We start from the raw sequence: 9,169 nt of genomic DNA, 5'->3' as shown, positions 1-9,169 counted from the left end.
TCAATTTTACCCTCCCCACCCTGGTACATGCCTACACTGGGGAATCAAGCCTTCACAGGACCAAGAACCTCTCCTCCCACAGATGTCTGACAAGGTCATACTCTGCTATATATGCAGCTGGAACCATGGGTTGGTGCTTAGTCCCTGGGTGCTCTGGACAGTCTGGTTGGTTCATATTGTTGTTATTCCTATAAGGTTGCAAACCCATTCAGCTCCTTCAGTTCTTCCTGTATCTTATCTACTGGGAACCCCATGATCAGTCTGATATTTGTCTGTGAGCATCAGCCTCTTTTCTTGCCAAGAAATGGCTGAGCTTCTCAGGAGATAGCCATATTTGGCTCCTGTCAGCAAGCAAGTGTTGGTATCCACAATAGTGACTGGGTTTGGTGTCTGTATATGGGATGGATCCACAGGTTGGGCAAACAATGGATAGTTATTCCTTCAGTCTCTGCTCTGCACTTTGTCTCCATATTATTTTCCAAGGAGTATTTTGTTCCCCATTCTAAGAGGGATTGAAACACCCACACTCTCATCTTCCTTCTGCTTGAGCTTCATGTGGTCTGTGAATTACATTTTGGATATTCTGAATTTTTAGAATAGTATCCCTTTATCAGTGAGTGTGTACCATGTTTGTAATTTGGGGATTGGGTTACCTCACACAGGATGATATATTTTATATCCTTCCATTTGCCTGTGTATTTAATAAAGTCATTGTCTTTGTATCATTTGCATATATTTTTATCTCTATTGCTCTATTCTACAGCTTGAGGTCGAGGATGTTTCCCCCTGTACTTCTTTTATTGTTGAGAATAGTTTTTCAATATCCTGGATTTTTTTTTATTTCAGATGATTTTGTAAATTGTTCTTTCTATCTTTATGAATAATTGAGCTTGAATTTTGATTGTGATTTCACTGAATTTATAGATTGCTTTTGGTAAGATCACCATTTTTACTGAATTAATCGTGCCAATCTATGAGCATGGTAGGTCTTTCCATTTTCTGAGATTTTCAATTTCTTTCTTCAGAGACTTGAAGTTCTTGTCACACAGATCTTTCACTTGCTTGGTGCGAGTAACAGAAAAGTATTTTCTACTTTAAGTAAATGTTAATGAGACTTTAAATTTTGATTTACATTTGTTGTGGAAATACGGAAGTATTGCACAAAGTTTTAGAAATGTACTTTATGGTTTATTATGTTTAACAGTATAGAAAAAATCAGTTACATAATCAGGCAATTTGTATATTTTAATTGAATTATGTTTTACACTAAGTCTTAACTGAGTCAATATAGGAAAAAAAAATTAGACTTTCTATTTGGTAGAACAGAATAAAACCCTACTTTGAAATACAATTAATTTACTAAAAAAGATTACCTATCTATCTATCTATCTATCTATCTATCTATCTATCTATCTATCTATCTATCTATCTATCTATCTATCTATCTATCTATCATCTATCTACCTCTCTATTTTCTATCTATCTATCATCTATCTATCTATCTATCTGTCTGTCTGTAAACTTTAATTTTGAAAATCTAAAACATAAAATAAAACTTCTCTGATAATCTCTTAGAAAAAAAATCTGCAATTACTTCCCATTAGATGATTTTTTACTGCTATTTTTCTTTTTATAGTATGAAAAGAACAATTTAATTTTTTTGAGCGTTCTTTTCCTATTTGTATAAATTTGACTGCTTTCATTACTTTGCTTTACAGGGTCATGATCAACAACAAATTATATGAGCAGTATAAAAATATGTTTCAGAAGTTGTATGTGGGTGTAGAGAAATTCGATAAAGAACAAGAAAAACAAGTGGTTGGTATAGTAAGTAACTTTATAATTAACCTCGTATACCTATGTATCAATTAGGAATGGAGAAACTAACCTTGTGTTCGACACTTGAAACTAAATTAAGTCTCATTATCTAACTATCCTTGGTTCTGTTCAAGTCCTACTGAATTGTAAATCAGAGAGGTATGGTCACATACTATACCAATGAAAACCACTAAGAATTTTAATGGAGACGAGATCATAAATTTCCAAGAGACAGACATTTGCTGAGAGATGAAGAGAGGATTACCAGTTTTTACAATATGTCAGCCTCAGGTATAGTTGAAAGATAGAGAAAGATTACTTACTGTTGTCATCTGGACTCTGTCGTTAATTTTAGAAAACCAAATCAAACTAGCAAAGTAGTTTTAAAATCCTAAACTTAGTCCCTATTTAGTAAAAAAAAAAAAAAAAAAAAAAAAAAAAAAAAAAAAAAAAAAAAAAAAAAAAAGTGTATGGAAACAACTTTCCTAACAACCATGGCAAAATAATCCTGTTTAATAATATCACCAAACTATTTTAGATCGTCTCCCCGTAAATGTAACAATCATTGTAGTCATCAAATGGTTTCCAAGTAAGATCTGAGGCAATTACCATATTAACCATTTTTTTTTGGTTGGTTAATTGTTTGGGGGGTATTCAATTTGAAATAAACAGGAGATCATTTCCTGCATGAGAACAACGTGGAGGGAGCTGCCATTTTGAGTCAGTTCAGGAAACAGATAGGGACTAAAGATAAAAAATAAATAAATACTCCAAATGAAGGCAATTTTTAAACCTTTCATAGCATGGCAAAAAACACTGTAGTCATTTACATACCAAAAGCTAGAACCTCTTTGTAGTGTTGGCATTGGGCTTACCATCCTAGTCTCAGTATACTAACTTACTTGAAAATTATCATAAAAACATACACTGAATATTTTGTCTTTAGATCTCTAAAAACCTCAGAAAAACTTATCAAAATAACAGACTACAATAAATTCAAGAGAATCAGTTTCATTTTATTTCAAAAAAATTTAGGCTTTTTATAATATTAAATATTTGTTATGAGTAATTCTAGCTCATTTGGTCATAAATATATATGTTTTTAGGAAAATAATTCTAAAAACTTAAAATGCATGTTTTGTATTATTATGTATAACATTGGCAAATTAGATAAGACATGCTCATTCATGTTAAACTCATAAATCTACTCCTATTTTCTGAATCTCTTAAAATCAGAAACCTCGCTAGGCAAGATCTTAAACTACTGTTCTCCTGTAGGCCATGACATTTTTAGCAGATATTTAAATGTATTAACTGATCTACTAATGAGTAGAAATCTGAAAGACCAGAATCTCTGTTGCCTTTCACATAATGACTCTATTCAATGTAAACTATGACTACAATTAGAAAAATACTGAAATCCTAAAGTCAAATCCTCACCTCTTTTATCAGTCATAGAAAATCTTTTAATAGCTATGATACTGTAATCTGTAATCCCAGCACTTGGCAGTTGAATGCAAGAGGATCAAGGCCTTTGACTGTCCATAGCTATATAGCAAGTTTGAGGTCAGCATGAGTAATGTAGGACTGTCTCAAATAAACCTGTCCCCTACAAATCAAACAGAAATATAATGTTAGTATAAAGATATAAAAATAGTAAATATTGCTGTCACTTCAGTAGGAAATTGTTGACCAGAAATACTAAAATAAATGTACAATTGGAATTTTTTTACTATAATTTTGAAGGGAAAACTATTGAAATCTGGATATCCATAGAGTTCCCTGTTTAGAACATTATCCTGACAGCATATAGCCCAGAACTGGTAAGAAGCAAGGCTTGGAGAATCACAGGAGTTGCCTTGCCCAGACTTTAGAGATGGCAGCAAATAACTATAAGTATCACCTGTTATTTTAGACTGAGGAAGTGCAATTGATGATGACATGTTCCAATATAATAATAGAAAAACAAACAAACAAACAAAAAACTAGTATTTCTGCTTTAGATCTTGGCAGGGCCATTCTAGCCCCATCGTTTGACAAAAGCACAGCACACCTCAGAAAATTGTTTTGATGACATCAACAATTGTCAGACTTAAAATCTATTGATGTGCTTCAAACATCTCTCATCTTCCGGGGTTATACATGGTGGTATTTATGAGACCTCTAAATGATCCCTAGGAATAGGAGCATAGTGTGTAGAGTTGGGAGAGGATATATAGACTGGAGAGATAAAATGGGAAGCATGGTGATCCTTGGATTGCCTGTGCCACATACCTTTGCAGTTGTGCTAATAGATTCAGTGCAGATTGCCAATACCTTCTATGAGCACTACCCTAGCACACAGTACAGTGCTTTCTATTCTTTTTCCGGGCTTTTGCCTGTGAGAGGGAATGTAGCTTGGAAACTACTGGTTGGTGTGTGGAAGATAAAAATCATTGGATCGGTTCAAAGCTATGGGAGCTGCCAGTTAATAGGCTAAGCTTCAGACTACATCTTTCCAATGGATAACTAGGGTCCAGTCTAGATGAATTTCTGGATCCCCAGGATACATGAATAGCATGCAGTATTCTAGAGTAGTATCCAGCTTAATGATACTTCTGTTGCTCTTGTGTCTTTCCCTCTTCTGTATCCCACAAGTTCATTCCGCTTTCTTGGCATGACTCACAAATGAGCATTGTGTATTAACCTGTGATATATGAGAGGAGTTGTCTGAATAGAGATGAAATATTGAGTCATGGCAAACAAAACTGTGGAAATGGAAACCATCCAGGGGCAAATGTTGTAAAATTAACATAGTCTGTGAAAGAAAAATGCTTTTGCTTTCAGAAGGAGAGTGAATGGAGTTTTTCACTAAGCTGGAAGGGGGCTAATAAAGACCTTTTTTAACTGGAGAATTTAATAAGAATTAACCAAAACCCAGGTGCAATTATTCTTACAGGAGTGAACTGGATAGATGGGTAGAGTTTGGCTAGTATAAGATACTTGATTTAATGACTTTTGAGGTCCTTTTTCGAAATCATGATCAATAAATTCTGCCCTCTGTGACATTTCTACTATATTTGTTTGAAGGATGAATGAACTAGGATACATAGATATAACTTTATATTATAGTTCTTGAACTTTCATGATGTGACAATTAAATCTGTATGATCAGGACATATTGTAGAGCTCTGCATTAGGCACACATAATCTATAGCTCCTGGGGACATACACGCAAATGAACAAACATGACTTTATAGTGTTTCTTGTTTTCAGAATGGAATACATTTTATAAATAATCTAAAAGCAATAGGTTCAGTTTCTATGTTCTTAGAGATAGAACCTTAAAGACCCTAAAAACTCTAAAAAATAAAAAAAAAAGAAAAAAGAAGAGAAAAGAAAATAAACTTGAAGCTTTAAATAAACAACAAAAACCCTAAAAACAAACAAACAAACAAACAATAAAAAAACATATTTTTTTGAAAAAATAAAACTAAAAGAACCTAAAACCCTAAAAAAACAAACAAACAAACAAACAAAAAAAAATCTAGATATCTACAAAGACCCAAAAAAACAAAAAATCATTACCACAAACAAACAAACAAACAAGGAAAGAACAATAACCACACTAAGCCTTAAAAAAAAAAATCTCGCCAAATACACTGAGAACAACCCTAAAATCATTTAAAAAAACGTAAAAAAAAAAACCCTAAAACAATAAAGCAAAACCTGAAACCTTAAAAACGCTAAAATTATTAAACAAACACTAAATGACCGAAAAAAGCTATTTTTTAATCTTAATAAACATTTTTAATACCCTACAATTCTATAAATAAGAAAACACAAGAACTCTAAAGAGACCCTAAAAAAATTATAAAACCCTAAAAAAAAATCCAAAACTCTACAAGTCTAGATCCCTAATGAGACAATAAAAAAAAAAAAATTAAAAAAAAAAAAGATAATGAAAAGATACAAAACCACCACCCCAACAACTACAAATTCTTCTGCCTTAAAAAATCGCCAAAAACACTGGAAAAGAAAATCATTTTACAAACCTTATTAAAAAAATGCTTAAAACAAATTTTAAAAATTCCTTAATTAAATTAAAAAACAAAACAAAACTAAAAAATAAAGAAAAACCCTAAAATTCTAAAACAATCTCAACAACAGTAAAAAGACCCAAAAGAACTGTAAAACCCTAAAAAAAGTTTTTTTAAAAAGTTCTAAAAACACATCAAAACTCTGAAACTCAAAAAAAAAAAAACTTGAAAACCCGCTTAAAAAAGCAAAACAACAAAAACAAACAAATAAACAAACAAAAAACAACAACAACAAAACACCTAAAAAAAAAACCCTGAAACCCTAACTAAAATCCTGAGACTATAAAAACAACCCTACCCCCCCAAAAGGCTTACAAAACCCTGAAACATTAACTAAATTCCTAAGATACAAAAATAATCCTAAACCCATAAAAAAAAAGCAAACACACACACAAGAAAACAAAAAACCTTTACAAAATTCTAAAACCCTATAAAACACTAAAAGTATAAAAAGAAACAAAAACAAAACAAAACAAAACAACAAGAAGATCAAAAACACACAAAAAACTACAATTATCCTAAAATTATTCATAAACCCTAAAAAGCCCTAAAACCCTGAAATACCTTAAATTTCTAGGAGAAATCAAGATCTAAAATAAATAAATAAATACATAAATAAACACATAAATAAATACATAAATAAACAAACAAACCTCAACCCTACCAAAAACAAACAAACAAACAAACAAACAAACAAACAAACAAACAAACAAAAAACTTGTAAGGACAAAACAACCTCCCAAATTTAAAACCATTAAAACCCTAAAACTCTAAATAACCCAAAGGGCTTTACCCTCCTGCACCCCCCCAAAAAAAAAAAAAAACCCGAAAACTGTAAAATACTAAAAAGCCCGAAAAAAAAGCCTAAAACATTAGAAGAAGTAAATAGAAAAAAAAATCTAGAATCTTTAAACAAATACTGAAATAGTCCTAAAATCAAAAAAAAAAAAAAAAAAGAAAAGAAAAGAAAAGAAAAGAAAAAGAAAAGAAAAAGAAAAAGAAAATTCTGAAAACACACCTATCAGCTAGGCAGTCATTCAACGTACATATTTTAGCCTGCTTCTGAGTGCTGGTATTAAAGGGGAATAAAACTATACTTGACTCCTTTTTGTTTGTATAATTGTTTTCTAAAATATTTTTTTCTCTGTGGGTGAGTATATGTGTGTGTGTGTGTGTGTGTGTGTGTGTGTGTGTGTGTGTGTGTGTGTGCGTGTGTGTGTGTCTGTGTGTGTGTGTGTTGTCCAAAGAGGTCATCAGATCGTCTAGAACTAGAATTGCAGGTGGTTGTGAACAACCATGTGGGTGTTAGAAATTGAACCCTGGTCCTGTGCAAAAGCAATCAGTGGGCCTAAGCAGTGAGCTATCTCCTCAGTCCTTTCTGCTTGCTCTAATCTCTACTTCACTATTCATCTTGCCCAAATATGTCTTTAATTCTTACTTCTTCTGTCTTTTTTTCTGTGATGAATTCTTGTTTGCTTTTCTCTTGCTTCTCCAATTACAGCACCAAGATTCTGCATTTCCTTTTGTTTTGGAAGATTCTCAAGGAATCCTAAATCCAGATTTTAGGGCAGTTATTTAAAATTCTTGCTGGTGATTCTGACAATGGTTTCCTCATTTTTTAAAAAATTAGGTATTTTTTCATTTACATTTCCAATACTATCTCAAAAGTCCCCACATACCCACCTCAACCACACCCCCACCACCACCACCACATCTTGTCCCTGGCATACCCCTGAATTAAGGCATATAAAGTTTGCAAGACTGATGGGGCTCTCTTTCCAATGATAACCAACTAGTCCATCTTCTGATACAACTGCAGCTAGAAACATGAGCTCTGATATGCTGCTAGAAAAATGAGCTCTGGGGGGTTTCTTTAGTTCATATTGTTGTTCCACTTATGGGATTGCAGACCCCTTAAGCTCCTTGGGTACCTTCTCTACCTCCTCCATTTCGGTCCCTGTGATTCATCCAATAGATGACTGTGAGCATCCACTTCTGTGTTTGCTAGGCCATGGCAAAGCCTCACAAGAGACAGCTAAATCTGGGTCCTTCCAGCAAAATCTTGCCAGTGTATACAATGGTGTCAGTGTTTGGAGGCTGCTTATGGATGGATTAGTGGATTGAAAACCACTAATTTGGACACAATGGGGCTACTGCTGCCAATGTAGACTGTTTATCCAGTGTTGCTGGTCAGAAATCTCCGTTCTTTGAAGGCAATGGGTTTTCCTAGAACAGGCTTCTTCTGAGTCCCCAAACTTCTGTCAACACCTGTTCACATTGATGATGATCACTGATGTATCAAATGACCATACTTAGTAAATTAGAGTAATACAGTTTTCTTTTCCACCCTAGAAAGTGGGGATTCTAAAAATATGTGTACTAGCTAAAAGCAGTGATGGTGCTCTTCCTAGGGTTCCTTACATAGTGTCCTCCTTGGATGTTCCTCTCTGATCTATACTCACCATCTATGCAGCTTCCTCTCATGAACAGCACACATGATAACACTCAACACATCTGATCTTCAGTCAGCAGAAATATACTAATTATATTTCCCATATGGCCCAGTTGCTCATGATTCTGAGGCATAATCATACATGTTGTATTGCCAAACAAAATGACACTAATTGTCTAGTATATAATGAAGCATATTTTGTATGACTCTTTTCAGGAGTCTGTATATTCAATGATGAACACACCATCAGCAAATGAGTGAATTCTTGTGAGATGATGTCATCACAGTGGGAACCAATGGGCTAAAAAGAGAAAAGAGAGAGCCAAACTCCCTTTCATAATTAAACCTTTTCTATAACAGCATTATTAAATTATTTTTATATGTAAGTCATATCCCTCCTGACCCATTCAATTTCTTCCAAATATATTCACACCTGGGGATTAATCTTCAGAAAATTATTCTTGGGAAACACATGTGATTATTTCAACATCTATAGTAGTGTGGGGGCATTATTCTCCCTACGTCATGTACACTTAATATCTTTAGATACCTCCTTCCCTGTGATAGCCTTGCAGCTCACTGAGTGACATGTGCATTTGATGATAAATGATACACAAACATTGAAGCACCTTACCATATCCTGTCACCCATATCATGTACAACATAGCAAGAACCACACTTGAGTTGAAAAATACAAATATATTTTATAGTGTCTTGAAGCTAAAATCCCCAAATTAATCAAAATATTATTTGGACTCTGTTATTTTATACCAGTGTTTTTTAAGTGTACAAGTCGCAGGCCTTTTCTGTGACCCTTTGC

This window comes from Mus musculus, chromosome Y (genome assembly GCF_000001635.26).
Source record: "Mus musculus strain C57BL/6J chromosome Y, GRCm38.p6 C57BL/6J".
Classification (NCBI taxonomy): domain Eukaryota; kingdom Metazoa; phylum Chordata; class Mammalia; order Rodentia; family Muridae; genus Mus; species Mus musculus.
The sequence above is the reverse complement of the archived record's forward strand: the minus strand, read 5'-3'. Positions refer to the sequence as shown.